This window comes from Aegilops tauschii, chromosome 3 (assembly GCF_002575655.3).
Source record: "Aegilops tauschii subsp. strangulata cultivar AL8/78 chromosome 3, Aet v6.0, whole genome shotgun sequence".
NCBI classification, from domain to species: Eukaryota; Viridiplantae; Streptophyta; class Magnoliopsida; order Poales; family Poaceae; genus Aegilops; species Aegilops tauschii.
In genome coordinates, this window is record NC_053037.3 from 114,068,534 (window position 1) to 114,091,002 (window position 22,469).

Below are 22,469 nucleotides of genomic sequence, written 5' to 3' on the forward strand. Positions count from 1 at the left end.
TTCATCTTCATAAATATTGGCGTCATGGCCACAAGAATAGCAAGCATCATGTTCATCAAGGGATATTTCAATCAAATCATCGGAATCATCATTATCTATAGATTCATGCATATCATTATTTTCTTCCAAAGCAACGGTCATTCTCTCAATAGATTCTTTGACATAGACATTATGAGCATAGTTCTCATAGCAATATTTAAGTATGTCAAAATTTTCAGATTCGTAGAGAGTAATATCTTTCTTTTCAATCAAAGAAGCAACTTCATAAGCACCCTTGAAAGCAACAAACTCTTCAATTTTTTCGATATCATAGTAACTATAAACACCCTTTGCATAAGAAGATAATATTTCATTATCATTAAACTCACATAGGTAGGGAAGGTGTTTTGTAGGGTTCTTAGATCAACAAGTAAAATCACAAATTTCAAAAATATTCCAAGCATAACATAGCAATCTGTTTATTTGATCCCATAAGAGTCTCCCTTTTTCAGACAAACGGTGATGCACAAAGTGAGCATGCTCATCTAAAGATTTCCCATCAACTAGGCTAGTTGGGGTTTCAGCACGAGTGCATAAGGATCGAAGATGATCCAAGTAGAACACTTTAAGTGGATCCATATCAATAGATTTTCAGCAAGCGAAGATGCAAGCATATAGAAGGCACATGGCAACACGAGCAAACAAAAGGACGAACGGAAGAAGGGCGAATAAAACGGCAAAGGTGAAGTGGGGGAGAGGAAAACGAGAGGCAAATGGAAAATAATGTAATGCGAGGGATAAGAGTTTGTGATGGGTACTTGGTATGTCTTGACTTGTGCGTAGACTCCCCGGCAACGGGGCCAGAAATCCTTCTTGCTACCTCTTGAGAATGCGTTGATTTTTTCCTTGAAGAGGAAAGGGTGATGCAGCAAAGTAGCGTAAGTATTTCCCTCGGTTTTTGAGAACCAAGGTATCAATCCAGTAGGAGGCCACACGCAAGTCCCTCGTACCTACACAAACAAATAAGAACCTTGCAACCAACGCGATAATGGGGTTGTCAATCCCTTCACAACCACTTGCAAAAGTAAGATCTGATAGAGATGATAAGATAATATTTTTGGTATTTTTATGATAAATATTAAAAGTAAAGATTGCAAAATAAACGGCGACAGAAATGGCTCGTTGTCTAATATGATGGAAGATAGACCCGGGGGCCTTAGGTTTCCCTAGTGGCTTCTCTCAAGATAGCATAAGTATTACGGTGGGTGAACAAATTACTGTCGAGCAATTGATAGAGAAGTGCATAATTATGAGAATATCTAGGCATGATCATGTATATAGGCATCACGTCCGTGACACGTAGACCGACTCCTGCCTGCATCTACTACTATTACTCCACGCATCGACCGCTATCCAACATGCATCTAGAGTATTAAGTTCATAAGAACAGAGTAACACATTAGGTAAGATGACATGATGTAGAGGGATAAACTCAAGCAATATGATATAAACCCCATCTTTTTATCCTCGATGGCAACAATACAATACGTGTCGTTTCCCTTACTGTCACTGGGATCGAGCACCGCATGATTGAACCCAAAGCTAAGCACTTCTCCCATTGCAAGAAAGATCAATCTAGTAGGCCAAACCAAACTGATAATTCGAAGAGACTTGCAAAGATAACCAATCATACAAAAAAGAATTCAGAGAAGATTCAAATATTGTTCATAGATAATCTTGATCATAAACCCACAATTCATCGGATCTCGACAAACACACTGCAAAAAGAGTTACATCGAATAGATCTCCAAGAAGATCGAGGAGAACTTTGTATTGAGATCCAAAAGAGAGAAGAAGCCATCTAGCTAATAACTATGGACCCGAAGGTCTATGGTAAACTACTCACACATCATCGGAGAGGCTATGGTGTTGATGTAGAAGCCCTTCGTGATCGATGCCCCCTCCGGCAGAGGGCCGGAAAAGGCCCCAAGATGGGATCTCACGGGTACAGAAGGTTGCGGCGGTGGAATTAGGTTTTCATGGTGCTCCTCGATGGTTTCGGGGTACGTAGGTATATATAGGAGGAAGAAGTAGGTCGGTGGAGCCACGAGGGGCCCACGAGGGTGGAGGGCGCGCCCCCTGCCTTGTTGCCTCCTTGTATGTTCTTGACGTCCACTCCAAGTCCTCTGGATCACGTTTGTTCCAAAAATCACGCTCCCGAAGGATTCATTCCGTTTGGACTCCGTTTGATATTCCTTTTCTGCGAAACACTGAAATAGGCAAAACAACAACAATTTGCACTGGGCCTTGGGTTAATAGGTTAGTCCCAAAAATAATATAAAAGTGTATAAATAAGCCCATTAAACATCCAAAACAGAATATATAATAGCATGGAGCAATAAAAAATTATAGATACGTTGGAGACGTATCACTAATTGCCACTGCAAGGAGCCTGAAAAAGAAGCAGCAGCAGCTTCAAGTTGATCAAGATCTGCTCAATGATAGATGGACTCATATCCTGGCAGCCAAGGAATACGGCCTCGAGCGCCCAAACAAAAGTTACCCGAAGCGCAAATTACTACCTCAATTCGATGACGAGGCACTTGAGCCCGTACCATCAGCGCGCAATGCGGCTGACCAACCACCACGTGGCCGGGATAAAGCGGCAACTCAAGCTGAACACTAGCCCGTACTACCTCGCCGTAAAGGTAGAGATATAACAGCTCGGGGATATACATACGACCTGCGGCAGGACCTGGACAGTCGAGTATGTCAGACCAGATCGATCTATGGATCGCGGGGGCATGCCCCGACACGCGACGACGGCTATCTAGCCGGACGTGACAAGCATAATCACGCCCGGGCCGAAAACCGCAGACGGAATCCATCTGAGCTACGTCGCGACCTGGCCCGATATAGAGGTGCCACACACCCCCTTTGCTTCAATGATGAAGTACTGGAGCACGAATTCCCAGAAGGGTTTAAACCCGTAAACATCAAATCATACGATGGAACAACAGATCCCGCGGTATGGATTGAGGATTTTCTTCTCCATATTCATATGGCCTGCGGTAATGATTTTCATGCCATCAAATACCTCCCACTAAAACTCAAGGGACCAGCTCGGCACTGGTTGAATAGTCTGCCTGAAAACTCCATTGGTAGCTGGGAGGACTTGGAAGATGCCTTCCGTGACAACTTCCAAGGCACATACGTCCGACCTCCGGATGCCGACGACTTAAGTCACATAGTCCAACAGCCCGGAGAGTCAGCCAGGAAGCTCTGGACTAGGTTCTTAATTAAAAAGAACCAAATTGTCGATTGTCCAGATGCTGAAGCCCTCGCGGCCTTTAAACATAGCGTCCGAGATGAGTGGCTCGCCCGCCACCTCGGCCAGGAAAAACCGAAATCCATGGCCGCCCTCACCGCGCTAATGACCCGCTTTTATGCGGGAGAAGATAGCTGGCTTGCTCGTAGAAGCAATAGCACCAGTGATCCGGGCACGTCTGAAGCCCGGGACAGCAACGACAAGCCATGACGCAATAAACACAAGCGTCGAAACAATAATGATGGAACGCAAGACATGGCAGTCAATGCCGGATTCAGCGGCTCCAAACCCGGTCAACGGAAGAAGCCATTCAAGGCAAACAGAGAAAGACCATCCAGTCTAGAAGATACTAGACCGGCCCTTCCAGATCCATGGCACCCCCGATAAACCAGCCAACCATACCAACAGAAGCTGTTGGGTCTTTAAACAGGCCGGCAAGCTCAATGCCGAACACAAGGGGAAGGGTCCGCCCAGTGACAGCGATGACGAAGAGACTCGCCAACCGAACACCGGGGGGCAGAAGAAATTTCCCCTGAAGTAAAAACAATAAACATGATATATGTGACACATATCCCTAAAAGGGAGCGCAAGCGCGCACTACGGGACGTCTATGCTATAGAGCCGGTCGCCCCAAAATTTAACCCATGGGCGGCCTGCCCGATCACTTTTGATCGCATGGACCACCCAACCAGTATCCGTCACGGAGGTTCAGCAGCTCTGGTCCTCGACCCAATTATCGACGGGTTCCATCTCACGAGAGTCCTTATGGACGGCTGCAGTAGCCTTAATCTACTCTACCAAGACACTGTCCGCAAAATGGGCATTGATCCTTCGAGAATCAAGCCCACCATAACTACCTTCAATGGAGTAATACCTGGCGTAGAAGCTCACTGCACGGGCTCGGTTACATTGGAAGTCATCTTCGGTTCGCCGAACAACTTTCGAAGCGAGGACTTGATCTTTGATGTTGTCCCATTCCGCAGTGGCTACCATGCACTGCTTGGACGGACCGCTTTTGCTTGTTTCAATGTGGTCCCACACTACGCCTATCTAAAGCTTAAAATGCCTGGTCCACGAGGCATCATCATGATAGACGGAAATACGGAACTCTCCCTCCGTACAGAGGAGCATACTGCGGCTATTGCAGCCGAAGTACAAACCGGCCTCATTAAGCCGCATATCTCATCGGCCATTAAGCCGCCGGCCTCTACTACACAGGACCGGTCAATTTCAGAGCTGGATTAGCAGTTCGGCCTCCGTCGTTCGCCTCATATACTCGCGAAGTTTGTATCACGCATACATCAGTATGCACTTAAAATACCCTGGTCATCGGCGGAGGCACAATACGGACAGGCCTACAATGCGGTTCGCACCCCTATAGCCTTCTTCTTCTTTTTTTTCTAACTATTTTTTACCTTTTACTACAGGTGAATCAAAGCCTGTTTACCCTACGGACTTACAAGGACTCTTCCTGAGTTCGGCTTCGTATAAATAAGCAAAGGCTATTCCTATTAAGGAATCTTTTCGCCGAGGCAAAGGCAGCGCAGACATGCGACAGGAGGTCCAAATGATTTTTTGTAGAACAAACACTTTATTTCAAACCTGTAAAGTGCATTCTTTCCTCAGCCTTCGACCCCTGGCATGTCAAATGGCCTGGGCCGCGGTGTTATAATCTGTACAATTGCGTTTGACGTATCAAGCAGATTGCAGTGAACATAATCCGTATTCAGTATTTGCTTTTTCTAGGACTGAATTTCGTGTCTCTGGTTATTTCACGCACGCACCCCGGCACAAAGGGGCTCGATACGGCACCATATGAGTTGCCCAAAAGTCCGAACAACTTTATAGCATACTTTGGCGTCACGAGTTTGGCCTTATATGCATCAGCTCCGAATCATGTCTTTGGCCAATAGTTGGGTTGCTCGGCTCCTGTGCTTGCTACCTTACGTTCCGGTCTATCGGCTAGGGTAGTAAAGGGAGAACTACTGCGATTGTGTTTCCGGTTCACCTGGTCAACACCTCAGTAGAGAAAGCCGAAAACTGACTATCATGATGCGGCGAGAGCTGGTCAACCACTCGATGACTTATCAGAATCTTTCGCGATTTCTTCTGTACTACACGAAGGACCGTTCTTCCGGTCACCTATGTAATGCACTGTATTGAGATAAACGCGTACATACAAGGGGCTATATCGTAGACCCACCATCAAACTCTTATAGCTAAGTGAAGGTGTTAAAGCCCTATAGTCTGATTGCCTAGTTCGCCGCACTGACACCTCCTTCACGGACCAAGATGTTGGGTCAAGTATAGTCAGTTGCTATTGCGAACACCCCCGCATTATATGCGAGGGGGCTGAAGCCGACGACTGGCAAACTTTCAGATTACATAAAATGACCGCACAGGAGGAAATACCTTTCAGGAAAGAGGCATAAATGTAACACAACCTTAATGTATTATAATATTGTTACCGCAAGTCCGATACATTCACTCGAACATCATATACTTCGAGCACTGACCCTCTATCAAGCAGGCGCCTTCTAGGACATCCTCAAAATAATGCGCCGGTGCGTGACGGTCCTTATCCCGGGGTGGACTCTTTGCTGCAATATCGGTGGCCTTCATTTTTGCCCAGTACGTCTTGACGTGGGCAAAGGCCATCCATGCACCTTCAATGCACACCGACGGCTTAACGGCGTCGATACGCGACACCACATCAACAAGTCGCTGCACCAAGCTGAAATAACTATTCGGAATTGGCTCCGTCGGCAATAGCCGGACCACGACGTCCTTCATAGCAGCTCCGGATATCTTGTGGAGCTCGGCCCACTGGGCTAATTGTTCGTTCGGCAAGAGCGGACGGTTTGGCTTGCTGAATTGTGACCAGAAAAGCTTCTTCGTTGCACGTCCTTCTTGCGCCTGAAAAAATTGCGCCGCATCGGAGACACTCTTCGGCAGGTCCAAGAATGTGTCTGGGGAACTCCACATTTGATTAAGCAGGGCATACTTCGGATCGCCGAATTTAGTCTGTAATAGAAAGGGCTCACCAGCCGCTATCTCCCCAGCTTGCCGGATCTCCTCCCGAGCTGCTCTTGACTCGGATCGTGCCTCTCGCGCCTCTTTTAAGGCCTTGTCAAGATCAGCCGTCTTGGCTTTGTTATCCTTCTCGAGTGATTTGCATCAGCCAGTGGCATCCTTTAGCTCTTGAGCCATGGTAGCTATTCTCTCCTCGCACTGGCGTCGAGCAGCCTGTTCGGCCTTTAACTCAGTAGCCACCTTGTTGGCAGCCGCATTATTCACTCTGGTTTGCTCTTCGGCTCGATCAAGTTCAGCCCGAAGGGTCTCAACCGCGGCAGCACTATCTGCAGTTATGCATGTCTTAGTACACAATTCTCAGCTTCGTGCTAGTATTATTATGCATAAGCCGATTGCCCAAAAACATACCTTGTGCCTCGTCGAGCCACCTGTTAATAAGAGTGATGTCGTCATCCGCCACATCAAGTTTCTGCATCAGATCTGCAACTTCTGTAGCTTAGGCAGTCGCCATGGACGTAACAACCTATGTTCAAATTAATTAGGTTATTTCCTGGGCATATCTTTTTTGATCCTCTGATCGCCTCCCTTTGACGCCAACCAGAGTCTCAGGGGCTACTACCTATACACAGGTGCATTTTGCATCTAGAGAGCAATTGAAGATATTACATTGCATACCTCGAAACCTCTTAGCAGGCCCGTGAAAGCTTCATTCAATCCGCTTCTCGCGGACAGAATCCTCTCAAATACTGTACCCATTAAGGTACGATGTTCCTCTGAGACGGACGCATTTTGCAACATGTCCATCAATGTATCCGGCGCTTCCGGATTCCTGGAAGCGGCTGCCGGAGTACGAACTCCCTTCAAAGGGATGTGTTTATTCGGCTCTAGAGTCGTCTTAGGCTGTAAACCGGATAGTCCGGGGCCTTTATTGTTGGTCCCCATAGGGGCTGCACACCCCGGACCCTGGACGACCGAAGTATCACCTCCGGGCATTATCTTTATTGTCCCTCGCACCACTTGTTGATCGGGAGAGATCCTCCGGGACGACACCTCTATGTCGTCTGCCCTATTGGGCGAGGATGCCTGTGCAGGTGTCTCGCTTTCCATCATCTCCGGAAGTAGATTCCCCGAGGAGGAGGACTGTTGAGGAAGACTGCGGGCCGGACTGCAAACATATATTTTAGATGTTACCCTTGTAACCTGAAAATAACGGGATATGTTTAGAACACCGTTGTTCACTTACGATTCGGCCGAGGGCTTGTCCTTACGGAGGAACTACGCGGCTATGTCGTCTTCCGAACCCGAACCGCCTGACAGGGACATCTTCCCTCACTTGGGAGCCTTCACCGCCAAATCTTTGGAGGCGGTCCTTTTCTTCCCATGGGGAGAAGAGATATCAGCTTCTCCTTCCCCTTCATCTTCAGAAGAGGGAGTTCCAGCCTCCCCGGACATAGCGTTCGGTGTAACTTTAGAGTCGAGGCCACTTTTGGCCTTTTTGCTCTCCTCCTTGTCCTCCTTCACCGACACTTGATACGGTGCCGGAGCCAGCATCCTTGTTAACACAGGATCAGCCGAGTCTTCAGGAAGGGGGGGCCGAACACCTAATTCGTTCCGCCTTCTTTATCCAGCCCTGGTCGAAGATAGGTTTCTCAGTATATTGTTATGGGATAATCAACTAAGCTGTGTTCAGGAGTCGAGTGCTTACCGAGGTATCCAGATGGTTGCAGTCGAGGCCGATGTCCTCGGTTGTATCCGGCCACTGCTTTCGGGTCCCAAAGAATAACTTCCACATTCCTCTGTGTGTCGTGCCGAAGAAGTGCAGAAGGGTCCGTGGTCCTTCCGGATTAAACTCCCACATGCGGAGGGGCCATCGCTGGCACGGCAGGACCCGGCGGACTAGCATTACCTGGATTACGTTGATGAGACCGGTGTCCTTTTCAAGGAGGCTCCGGATACGGCTTTGTAACGTCTGCACTTCGTCAATTGATCCCTAGTCCAACCCCTTATTAATCCATGACGCGAGTCGTAATGGAGGGCCAGATCGGAACGCAGGTATAGCTGCCCACTTGGTACCACGGGGTTCAGTGATGTAAAACCACTCCCGCTGCCATAGGTTGGAAGTTTCCGTGAAGGAGCCTTTTGGCCAAGGAGTATTGGTGAGCTTGCTCACCATAGCACCTCCACACTCCGCTTGTTCCCTGTCGACTACCTTCGGCTTCACATTAAAGGTCTAGAGCCATAAGCCGAAGTGTGGGGGAATACAGAGAAAGGCCTCGCAAATGACAATGAACGCCGAGATGTGAAGAAAGGAGTCCGGAGCTAGATCATGAAAATCTAGCCCATAATAGAACATGAGGCCACGGACGAAGGGGTGGAGAGCGAATCCTAGCCCACGGAGGAAGTGAGAGATGAATACGACCCTCTCGCCGGATCTGGGTGTAGGAATAACCTGCCCCTTGACGGGGAGCCTGTGAAGGATCTCCGCGGTCAGGTACCACTACAAAAAAAGACACATCCGTGACATTTTGGGCCGAACGATTTTTTTCTGTCATACATATGACACTTCTATGATGATAATTGTGACAAAACCCGGTATCATCATAGATGTGGTGGGCTCCTACTTCTATGACAAAAAATGGGCTTTTTGTCCTGGGCGGGCCGGAGACGCAGCTGCATGACATTCTTTGGGCCAGCCATGACGGAAAAAACCATGGTAGAAGCGAGGGGGAGGAAAATTTCGGGGAGTTCCCGGTTACGGTGGGAGGTCGGGGGCCGAGCGATGCGCGTTTCTCTCGTACACGTACGCGCGTGTGTGCGAGGCGTTGGCTCTAACTGAACCTGAGCGAGGCGTTGGGCTCTAACTGAACCCGAGCGATTGCACTGCAGGCTACGCGTTACTGAACCCGAGCGATCGATCGATGGCTGTTAACTGAACCCGATCGAGCGATTCCTTCGCTACTGCTGCTAACTGAAGCCGATCGATTGGATGAACAGTGAGTGTTGCGGGGGGGGGGGGGGGTTGGATGAACAATGAGCGGTGGCGTTGCCTCTGGATGAACAGGACCCCGTGGTGTGGAGGGCTGGATGAACAGTAGACAGTGGAGGGGTGCCCATGGAGGGGTGGTTGAACAGGACCCCGTGGTGTGAAGGGCTGGATGAATAGTAGACGGTGGAGGGGTGCCCGTGGAGGGGTGGTTGAACAGTAGCCGGTGGAGTAGCGTGTGGTGGAGGCTGGATGAACAGGAGCCCGTGGAGGCTGGAGGAGGTCGACGGTAGCCCGTGGAGGCTGGAGGAGGTCGACGGTGGAGATGAACAGTATCCCGTGGAGTCCCGTTTTGCGGTACGCCACACCCCTCCCGATGAACAGGACCCCTGTTTCGACCGTAGGAGGTCTGTTTCGTCCGTTTTGCGGTACGCCACACCCCTCCCGATCAACAGGACCCCCGTTTCAACCATAGGAGGTCCGTTTCGTCTGTTTTGCGGTACGCCACACCCCTCCCGATCAACATGACCCCCGTTTCGACCGTAGGAGGTCCGTTTCCTCCGTTTTGCGGTACGCCACACCCCTCCCGATCAACAGGACCCCCGTTTCGACCGTAGGAGGTCCATTTCCTTCGTTTTGCGGTACGCCACACTCCTCTCGATCAACAGGACCCCCGTTTCGAACGTAGGAGGTCCGTTTCCTCCGTTTTGCGGTACGCCACACCCCTCCCCATGAACACGACGCATTCCGTTGCCTCCCCATGAACACGACGACGATGCTGTTTTTCCGTTCCGATCCAGCCATGTACACGAGCCCTCGCCGTACGTATGCGCGAGTAGGCGTTTGAGACCCTGCCCGTATGTATGTACGTGGCTGTATTTTCTTTCTTGCACCCTGGCCGCTATACGTACGTGTACATGCTACGTGCGTGCCTCTACTACGACACGTACGCGCCTCTACTACGACATGTGCGCGCCTCTACATCGACCAGTATATATGTACGTACACGTTCGCGACCAGAATGACAACGCTACGTACGCTTCGACCAGGTGGGTCCCGACTGTCAGGCACTTCCTTGCCTGCGAAGATGTAGCTGGTGGGTCCCACCAGTCAGGGGGGCGAATCGTTTTGTTTTGCCCGAACGCACTTCCTTGCGTGCGAAGATGTAGCTGGTGGGTCCCAGCAGTCAGGGGGGCGAATCGTTGTTTTTGCCCGGACGCACTTCCTTGCGTGCGAAGGTGTAGCTGGTGGGTCCCAACAGTCAGGGGGAAACGTTTTTTTCACAAAATACGGTGGCCCGTCCAATGGGTCCCTGCTGTCAGGTGGAGGAATCATTATTTTTCGCGTAATAAGGAGACACTTCCTTGCTGCCGCTGTGGACCCAGCTGTCAGCCTCTCCACGTACAGTCCATGTCCGACGGAAGTCGTTCCTTGACCACGTTGACCACGTCGCGCCGAGAGCACCAGGGCGGTGGACGACAGTGAGACCTAGGAAGGGGACGACACGGAGCCGGTGAAGACGCGGCAGTGGATGCCCACGCGGAGAGGAGTATGAGGGTTCACTCGTTCGGCTGCGGTGTGAGGCTGCCGTCACCGCAAGGCCTGGCCAGCGGTGGGAATAGTAGGGGGCGGTGAGGCCTTTGCGGCAGCACAGCCGGCCACGGGACGCAGGAGCCGGCGGCACGACCGGCGCTGCTTTGGGCGGCTGGAGCAAGAAGACCAGAGGTTGAAGAAGCACTACGGCCGTTGGATGGACATCGTACAGTCACTAGAGCTAGAATGGTTCATATTGACTGAGTTGACAAAGCCGCCCGTCCCCGTCAACTTAGTAGGCCCACAAGTCAGCCTCCCACCAAGGTGGGTCCCAGCTAGCAGGGGAGTATTCATTTTTTTGTGCGTAATAAGGAGGCACTTCCGGTGGGTCCGTGCTGACAGCGGGGGGAACATTCTTTTGCGAAATACGGTGGCCCGTCCGGTGGGTCCCAGCAGTCAGGGGGGAAACGTTTTTTTCACGAAATAAGGTGGCCCGTCCGGTGGGTCCCCGCTGTCAGGTGGAGGAATAATTATTTTGCGCGTAATAAGGAGGCACTTCCTTGCGGCCGCCGTGGACCCAGCTGTCAGCCTCTCCACGTACAGTACTCTTCTGATGGAAGTCGGTCGTTGACCACGTTGACCACGCCGCGCCGAGAGCACCAGGGCGGTGGACGATGGCGAGGCCTAGGAAGGGGACGACGCGGAGACGGGGAAGACGCAACAGTGGAAGCCCATGCGGAGAGGAGTACGAGGGTTCACTGGTTCGGCTACGGTGTGAGGCTGCCGTCGCCGCAGAATAACAGGGGGTGTGGGTGAGTGGAGGGATGGCCTGGCCAGCGGTGGGAGTAGTATGGGGGCGGTGAGGCCTCCGCGGCAGCACAGCCGGCCACGGGAGGCAGGAGCAGGCGGCACGACCGGCGCTGCTTTGGGCGGCTGGACCAAGAAGACCAGAGGTTGAAGAAGCACTACGGCTGTTGGATGGACATCGTACGGTCACTGAAGCTAGAATCATTTATATTGACTAAGTTGACAAAGCCCTTGGTACGCTCCAACTTAGTAGGCCCACAGGTCAGCCTCCGAAATGGTGCGCCCCAGATGTCAGGGGGAGGAATCATTTTTTGGGCGGCCGAAGCTAAGAATATCCGAGATTGAAGAAGAAGCACGACATCCGTTGGATAGACATCCAACGGCCACTGCTGCTAGAACCGTGTGTTGACTATAATAAGTTGACAAAGCCTTGCATACGCGTCAACTTATTTTTTTAGGGGAGGCGTCACTTAGTAGGCCCACAAGTGTGTGGCAGAGAACTTATATCCCATTTGCGTTTTGTAAGAATGTACAACCCATTTTTGAATTCTAATGGAATTTACAATAGCCCATTTACAGTTTGTTAAAAGTACAACCCATTTTCTAGCTAGGACAACCATTAATAATTTCAACCAACCATTGAAGACAGAATTCAATAAAATTTCCCACATTTTGATGGGATCCAAAATATTTTTATCCTGAAATTTCTAGTCAGATTAAATATAAATTTGTATTACGTAAAAATCCAACGAAACATTGCGCGTGCAACAATAACAATTTAGGATTTTCAAAATACATAAATAATATTTTATAAACTAATTTCGTGTTTGGTGCATTTTTATAGTTACTGCCCAGTTTTTATAATTACATCCCATTTATTATTTTTTAAAGCCCATTTTCCTGTTAAGCCTAATGCATCCCTCCTAGGAAAGATTTGCAGCCCAGCGGGGCGGAGAATAACAAGTTGACCTTGCCTGGGTATTCCTCAAAAAGACGTATAGCTGGGCTAGCCATTTTCATCTTGAAAAAATTAGTATCTGGGCTGGATATCTGGCCTGGGCTAGACGGGCCACAACCCGCCCAGTTAATACCCTGCTCTCCTCTGAACAACAACGAAATCATCGCCAAGAAAAACTCTGCAGTGCTCACGCCTCAAAAACACAAATACTGCTCAAGCTGCTTGGTCCCAGCTGTCGGCCGCACCTTGTGCAATTCTCTCGTCTATATTGACTACATAGGTTGACAATGGTGTGGGACCGTGATGTCAGGAAACCAGGAGAAAGCAAAAAAAATATAGTTGTACATAATAAGGAGGCACTTGCGTACGTACGGCTATGGCCCTAGTGGGTCCCTAGTGTCATCCAGTCAAAATAAAGTCATCTCCTGAATCCTTATGTTCGTTGACGATGTTAACAATGCTCGGTGCCACGGCGAGCGCAACAACTCGAAGGACAACGGAGAGGGCCTGGCGGGCCCTACGGATGATCTTATACATTGCCCGCTGCTCATTCAGGAAGCCAGGATCATCGGACACCTATGAGCACCTTCGAGAAACTGAGACGACATGAAACGGTAAGGCCGCGCTTGGGAGCTCTGGTTTATTTCAAACCTGTATTAACATACAAGTGTAATTTACTCGTCATCGGAAAGAACGCGTAAAATACAGGCGTAATGAAAACGAGGGCCCGAGGTCTGTAAGTAAAACCGGCGGGTTACGCGTGTAATTTGAGAGACCAGTGTATATTTTACGAGCACTGCTATATGGACGACATTACCAGACGATACATGCACGACGTGCGTATCATGCCATCCATGGGCAAGGCTGAAACAGCAGCTAACGGCTGGATTAGCAATCGTCCGAGTGTCGTTCAGCGTTTTTATCGTGTGTGAAGTACTTCCGATATTTTACTAGTCAAAATCGACCAACCAAGCGCCTCCGCCCGAGACCATCTGCTTTAATTTACAAGCGTCAGTTTTACAAGCGGTTTTGGTTGGAAAACGATGATCCAATCACGGCCTAATATCATGAGTTGGTCGGAAGATCATATGGTTTCATGTCTAACCTACCCGACTTGTCGTATAGGCTATGAATGAAACATCAGACGATGAACTTCTTAAGCACGGAAACAACAGAAGAGGATGATCTTCTTAACAAGAAAATCACTGGCATTAGATCGACATGCAAAACAATACGAAGCATTATTCTCAGGAGGCATGGTGAACAGCTCGTGATGCCGCATGCCACAACATTCCAAGCTCAACTTTGCAATCAAACACAAGGCCTGGCATTACATAGACAATATTCAGAACAAACTCTTAACACAGGAATATCTCAGCAGAGTAACTATTTACTTCTAAACTAAACACAGGAATAGGAAAAAACACTCGACGCTGCTCACAGCAAGGGCGTCCCACTCAAAAATATCAAATGCATGTCTTCTGGCTAACATCAATGAGCAAATTTTGACAAGGTTTTCCAATTCCAATATATTAAACTAACGTCTTCTTGCTAACATCAATGATTAAACTTTGACAAGCTTTTCCCATTCAAAATATGTAATGCCTATGATCGTGGAGTCCTGTCGTAGCTTCTTGTACTTGTTTGGGCACTTTTTGCCCAGGGCACTCCACGTGTTGTTAAATTGCCAATGGTCTCTGCAGACTAGTCATGTCACCGGTGTCTATAATACTCTATAAAGCTTCTCGGTCATTCCTTCTGTAATGTAGCGCAAACAGTGACTGCTTCTTTCTGCAAAGTGGAACGACCAACTGGACCCAGTAATGCAGCAGTTTGCCTTGGACACATTGGCTCCTTTTGTGCAGTTCAACTAAAATCGAAGTCAGAATAAAACCGAGCTTTAATTTTGATATCCCTGTAAGCAACAATAGGTATAAGGGAAACAATTACTGAGAAATAACGGTTGATGACTTGTAATCCCAGAAGAAAAGCATCTACTGATCTACTTTATCTTAATGGGAAACAAAGCAGGAGAGTAGCAATTCTCCATCAGTGTGATTCATTCATATTGGCTGAGACATTATCTTAACAATGCCTTGTTTCAACATGTATAAAGAACGACAAAGCAGAAAAGTACCATTCCTAAAACAATGCAACTGATTCATTTTAATAGAGACATTATCTTAACAATACCTTGGTTAAACATGTAGAAAGAACTACAAAGCAGGACAGTACCATTCCTAACAAGTGTTGCAGTTTTGAACTAAGATTCAGTAGTTAATTAATTCTGAGAGTGGCATTGCTTAATTTTACCAGCGTCATTAGATTAACGAAAAGCATAAACAGTTCCAGGGAGAGTGGGCGCAACAACAGTATGTGCTTCCATCTACTTATAAAGGGGGTGATGCAGAGTTTGTTGTAACAAAGCAACAAGCATCATGTCTGGGTTGGTCCCATTTTTGTTCACTACTTAATGGGAAAAGACAGCAATACAATAGCTTCAATTCAACATTTATTTAAAATAGTACCAATACAAGTAGCACAACATCTCAAAGCACACTGCACAATCATGTGGATGAAGGCCTGTACTGACCTTTCATGAGACGAACAAGATCAAACACGAATCTGCCAACACGAATAGGAAATCCAATCTCGTTTTGTGCAGTTGCACTGAAATCAAGCAAAGTGTTTCGCGTAGCGAAGCAAAATGTCGCAATAGCAACAAGTTGAATAGATATCCATATTTAACAGAGGCAAAAAAGGAATCAATTACTGGCTAATAAAGGAGGATAAAACATGCGGCCACAAAAATAGTAATCCCGCCAATCCCTAACAAGTGTTGCAGTTTTGAAATAAGATCCAGTAGTTAATTCTGAGAGTGGCATCAATTACTGGCTTATAAAGGGGGTGATGCTGAATTTGTTATAACAAAGCAACAAGCATCATGTCTGGATTGGTCCCATTTTTGTTCACTACTTAATGGGAAATGACAGCAATACAATAGCTTCAATTCAACATTTATTTAAAACAGTACCAAAACAAGTAGCACAACATCTCAAAGCACACTGCACATCATGTGGTTGAGACCAAGATTTTTAACAACTCGCCACGAAGTCTGGAAACAAATCTCGATCTCCTCTTGTGCAGTTCCACCAAAATTAAGCAAAGTCACCGGTGTGACATTCAAGTTGAACTGCACAAAACACTCTTAAAACATAAGTGTTTCGAGTAGCGAAGCAAAATGTCGCAATAGCAACAAGTTGAGTCGATAGCCCTTCTTTAACAGAGGCAGAAAAGGAAACAATTACTTGCCGATAAAGGAGGATGAAACAAACAGTGACAGAAAGAAGCATCTAACTTATCTTGGATGGAAAACAAAGTAGGACAGTAGCATTTCTAAAACGGTTGCATTGATTCATATTAACAGAGACATTCTCTTGAAACAACATTCGTTAAAAAATGTAATTTACTTTTAACAGTGGCATTGCTTCAATTTTCCGGCGGCATTCTTAGATTAACAACATCAAAATAGCTGTATGGGACATGCCAGCACCATGTGCGTCCACACGTATAAATGGGTGATGTAGAGTATGTAGCCAAGCAGCATATATGCGCTGGTCCCATATTTGTTCTCTTTGAACCTTCTTCCTATGTGAGGGCAGCAAATCTAGTCCTGCACAAACTACCCGACCCCCAGTTTCTTTCCCTTTTCAACAAAGAGATCGGTTCCTTACAGATGTGTGTACTGGGTTACCCCCTTTTTCCCTTTTTGACCTACAAAGCGGCTGGATAGCCAGTCTATACTACTTTCCGCCCCTCCTTTCCTCATTGAACCACGTCCTAGATTCTTGCTCCAGCCCATCGCACCCTTCTTTCTTCTTTGAACCAAGACCTAGATTCGACTACAGATTGAAAAAGATCCACATGCAGCTAGAGCAACGATGGTTTCAAAGAAACTTATACCTTAGGGTCGTCGGGATGTGGCAAGGCGTGCGGCGGGAGGCCGGATCTGCCCACACTACGTACGACAGCGAGGAAGAAGGGGTCGGTGGCCCTCCCGCACCGGCGCTGGGTGAAAGAGAACAGCGCAGTCGGCAGTGGATTGCCTCCCTCGCCGAAGGCGATAGAGTGAACGCTGCACCTCCTCCCCTTCCCGGTGCGACGGGATACGGACGCCTCCTTCACCAGCTGTGAGGGGGGAGAGAGAGACAAGAGGCCAACACAGTCTTGTTTAGATCTGGTGAAGAGAGGGTGAGAGACTATGAATATAGCAAACCCTAGCAAATGAACGCTGAGCCTCCAGCGTGTAACATATATGTAGTGCGGCGAGCGTGTGGAGAGTGCAAACCCTAGCGAACAAGCGCTGAGGCTCCCGCTTATATATATACTACTGTAGTACGGACTAAGCTCCGGTGCCTTCACTGCACCTGCTTTTGGCTGTATGACAGGTGAGCCAGCCACATTTTGGGCTCACCTGTCATAAATCCAAAGGCAGGTGCACTAAGTCAATGAAGCTGCGTCCATATAGTACTCTCGTGTATACGACTAATATATAGTGGAGTGGTTTTCTTATTCTCTCCATAACAATCGTTTTAAATTGTGTAAGTACAAAACAAAACTCTTTATTTAATGTACAGTGAAGAAAACTAGTACTACTTCCGATGAACTAACGATCCACGCCCACGCGTCCTGGTCGCACTTCCTGTCCTTCACGTGTGGTACACTACCCTCCCTTAAGTGAACAACCACACCTGCGCCAAATTATCGGAAACGTGTGAGAGTGTGTACAAATAAAGAATTTTAATTTCAATTATCGGAAAGGTTTGAGAGTATTACAAAGTTTGACTTCAGTCAAATCTAATATGCGGAGTAAATAAAAATGGAGGGCTACTACGTCCATCCGGGTTTTTAGTCCACACCATTTTTTAAATCAAAGTTAATAGCTGGACAAATAAAATTACAGGGGAGCTGGAGACAAAGTTGTGAGAAGGCTTAGAAATCAATACAAAACTTATGCTCTTAGTACCAACGTCGATCCTTCTTCGAGGAAACATTTGGTTCATAGCCAATTGTGTGATAAAATTGAACCAACGTGAAAGACGACTGCGTCTCCAACGCAACCAAGGTGAACTGACGAAGGATATCATCTTTGTGCGTAACAAGCAAAGAGCACTGATGGAAGACATCTTGTTTTGCATTGAAAATCGATCAGCTTCACCAGCCGACGCAACCATGAGGCGCAACCATGAGCATCGATAGGTCATCGTGGTGATGCATCATCCATTTGGCTTCAAGTTTGGGTGAGGCACCTATGAAGTTCGACAAATCCTCACTGTGGTCTGTTTCTTCTCAGTAATCAAGCTCGAGGAAGGAAGAACCACGTGGCAGAGGACAGTGAGGCGGAACAACAATGGCCATCCAATTTTGTGCAGTTCCACTAAAATTGAGGAAGACATGCCCGGGTATGGAGACACGCATCGCTGTTTCCAAAAATATAAAAAAGGGTTAGCAATGACATCTCAATTGTCAATAAGAATTAATGAAAAGTACACCAACAAACAGAAGCATCATAATTATCTATCAAACAAGAGGCTATAATGGAGTAAAAGAATCTCTCCATAGCAGTGGTTTTAAATAGAATACGCGCGTTCCCGAAAAAAAGAAACGAAAACTGGCGGACAAACTGATTTTCTAACGTACCAAGAAAGAAAACTCGATCAAAAACACGCCCCCGCTTCCAGGTCGCGAGAGTCGTCACGCACACACACATAGACATAGACATGCATATCCGTGTTTACGTAAAATTCCATTTCCATCTCCATCTCCAATCATATTTGTCCAACTGGCACATTATTTACGTTGTTAATTATATATGCAGCAATATTAATGTACAACATCTCTTGTTTGCGCACGTTCGGACCGCTGCCACGGCCGGTCCTGACCAACCCAAACCCTCTTCATCACCCGCGCGTGCTTCCCGCCCGAAACAGTCAGTGCCGCATTCATGCCCGGCCAGAGCGGACGCGACCTCTCACTGGCGCCGGCATTGAAGCGGCGCGCCGGCCGAGAGAGCGTCGCCCGCGCCGCTTCCGAGTGCACGCGGCTGCCTCACGTTCAAAGGTTGCAATAGCCGGCTACAACATGCATGTAAAAAGTTCTTAGGAGTCCGTGCTACAGCTAGCTGTCCTCCCCCAACTCGTCAATTTCTTCCAGTAGTGCTAGTACTCCATGGCGCGATCCATCGACAAGCAGGCGGGAAAGTTATCGTATACTCGATTTGCGGTTAGTGGCATGCCGAGCGACCGTGTGGGGTCGAGCCATGGAGGAGGGTAAGACACGAACACGACAGACGTGATTTAAACGCTGGTTTTGCTCGATGGCGCGATCCAACGAAACGAAACGTTGCTTTCTCTCCGTTTCCATTTTTTCTCCGGAAAAAATGGAAACTTTCCACTCCATTTTCATTCCTATTCCAAGGTTGCCCCGTTACAACATTCCATCAAATACAAAGGAAAACTAACACGCATGCTGATGCATCTCAATGATTCACAGATCATAGCCAATATTTACTTCACAACTAAAGAAAAAAGTTGTGAGAGCGTGTACGAAAGAAAAACTACTGATGGGGTCACTACGACTTGAACCCTAAACCCTAAACATGATTTAATTTCCTGGCCAGGTAGAACCTGTCGAAGGAAAGACGGCTGGCACCCTCGGATCATACGATGCTTTTGTGCAGTTCCACTAAAATCGACCTGAGCATCCCTGATGGCAAAGATATTGAAGAAGTGTGATTAGAATAATAGTACTGGCACTAGTTCATGAGACATAAACTCATCACAAGTAGAAGCCGGTAGAAGTAGAGAAAGATCGACATGGAGATGGAGCTACGGCAGTGGAGCAAGCCGGCTCCAAAAGGAAGATGGACTACCTGGGACGTCGGGCCGTAGCTAGAAGGGCGGTTGGGACGCGGCATCGGCCCATACCGCGGTGACCCCCGATTGGGACGCACCGACTGTGGATTTTCTCCCTTGCCGATGTCGACCGCGTCTACGCAGAACATTGTTCCCTTCCCCCAGCTGCGGGATCAGGCCCGTCGTTCTATGCTTGTGAAGAGAGCAACCTAAGCAAGCAGGCTTGTAGCTTAGGCTTCTGCTAGTGTATATATAGTGGTTTTCTTTTTCTCTCCATATCAACCATTTTATATTGCGTACGTGTCATTCAAGAGTGAAATGATGGTTGCTTCTTCCGACTAACTTACTGTGTGATTTGACTGCTCCTTAGTGGCCCCTACACGTACTCACCCTACGTGTATGCAACAGTCACATGTACACATGGACGCAAAAACGCGCGCGACGCCCTAATGCATGCATGTCCGAGCACATGGCGGAACACACACGGTCACGCTCAAGTGCTCAACCTACACGTGCATGCACACACATACTCAGTCAGGGTGAGCTAGTGACCGTATAAACACCGGAAAAAATATATATTGAGCGCAATGAGCGTATTATGAAGTCCACTGACCGTATTTTTACAAATATACAGTGACAGACAGTGTATTTATCTCGTTTGAAATTAAGCCATATTAACCGGAGAGGAGGCAGTATGGACTAGCATTACTTTGCTGTGTCCCGTCAACTTGCCGAACGAGGAGAAGGTTGCAGGACGGGAGAAGCTTGCGCGCGGTGGCTCGCAGGACAAGGAGAAACTTTTGACTAATGGAAGCTCTCCCTCGCTCAGGCGGTGGACATGCAACAGTTAATTCGGTGTCAGATTGCCAGAAGCATACACTATACAACTAGTGCTATTATTGTTCGACTTCCCGAATAGGCGAACAGCCAAGCGCAAAGTTTACTAGTACTACTACTATAGTCTATAAAGGTACGTACTATACTAGTACTAGGAACCGGATGGAGGAGCGTCTACACTCTTATTATAATTTTAAAATGTGATAAAGCAATCTTCAACACATTTGGTTCTCTTCGAGGGTTCTCGCATGTGATAATGAAAGTTGATTGCATGGAACACTCGCCACAATTCTCGCTTAATTCTGGCTCATATCCTGTTACAAATAGTAGCGCTCGGTAATATTTCCTCTTTTTTTGTTATTCAGCATGTAAACAGGTCAGCAAACCTTGCGGCGCATCTTCGTGCGAACCGTGCTTGCTGCATTTTGAATGTGGCCGAGAGCTGGCTTGATGAAACACCTCGCTTCCTACTTCTTTTTTGCGGGGTACCTCGCTTCCTAGTGACCAGTGTCTTGGCTGATCGTCCTAAGAATGCTTATATATGAATAAAGCTCTCTCATTTACCTTCAAAAAAGATTAAGCCATATTAACCGGAAAGGAGGGAGTATGGACTAGCACTACTTTTTGGTGTGTCCCGTCAACTCGCAGAACGAGGAGAAGCTTGCAGGACAAGGTGAAGCTCGCTTATGCCTTTTGACTAATGCAACCTACCCTCGGTGGACATGCATCAGTCCATTCGGTGTCAGATTGTCAGAGGCATACACTGTAGTACCCAACATGCGGACTACCATCATTGTTCGACTTCACGAAGAGGCGAAGAGCCAAGCGCAGTAGTACGAGTAGTACTACTACTAGAACCGCATGGTGGAGCGTCAGTACTCTTATTTTTTTATCTCTGATAAAGTACACGTTTATTCCGGAGAAGGGCGGAAAACGATAGCCCAACATGTAATGAATGATATCGATCAACCAACCATGCTCGAATATATCTTTGCCTCCGTGCGAGCCCGTCTGTGTGTTCTCGCTCGTCGTCTCTCTCAAGGAACGGCGGGTTGGCTCTTTGCCGTCAATTGAGATCGGTTTGCTCACACTCCTGTCCCACATGTCAGTGATATGCCAAGAGGAGGTGCGTTGACCGACTGGCCATACGCGTACTTGGTTTTGCACCTTCATACTACTCCTCCCTCCGTCACAGTTTACAGGGCGCGCTTCATTATGATGCATTTCTCTCAATGCATTTCCACCACCAGAGAGACATTAGATGCGTTTGGTTTAATGCTCAATTAATTAGGGCGTGGTAACCGCAATCAAGTCCACAATTTTCTCTCCATGTACTGTACTACTACGGAGTGGAGTAAGTGCATGCATGTGTGTACCCGGGGTGGAAGCACTGCATGCATGTGTGTACGCATTATTCCCTCTAGTAATAGACACCGTGCTATAACTACCAATGCTATTTTTCAGGCCTATCGCTAGTCGCCTTGATCCCACATATTTTTTTTCTTTTTTATGAAGCGCGCTGTATAAACAGTGACGGATGGAGTAGTATGAGCGGATTCAAAGAAGAGCGTATTGATGGTTGCTTCTTCAGAGCAACTTACAGTGGGAAAGGTGGGGCTTATGATTTGACTGCTCATTCCTCACTATTATGCGGCGCAATGACCGGGCTGAGTCTCCCATGTGGTTGTGCACTACCCCCTCGGTTCTTAAATATACTCCGGAGTATTTGTCTTTCTAGAGATTTCAACGAGTGACTACTCAAATATTTGTCTTTTTAGAGATTTCAAATGGACTGGCACATACGGATGTATATAGACATATTTTAGAGTGTAGATTCACTCATTTTGCTCCGTATGTAGTCACTTGTTGAAATCTCTAGAAAGACGAATAGAATATTTAGGAACGGAGGGAGTACACATACGAAGCAAAATGAGTGAATCTACACTCTAAAATATGCCCGTTCGAAATTTGTAAAAAGACAAATATTTAGGAACGAAGGAGTATAATTTTGTGCATGGCACATGAACCCGGATGATGAAGAGGCTTCTGGAAATGCTATCAAGCTTCCATCATTTTTTTACATAATTGACGTACTAT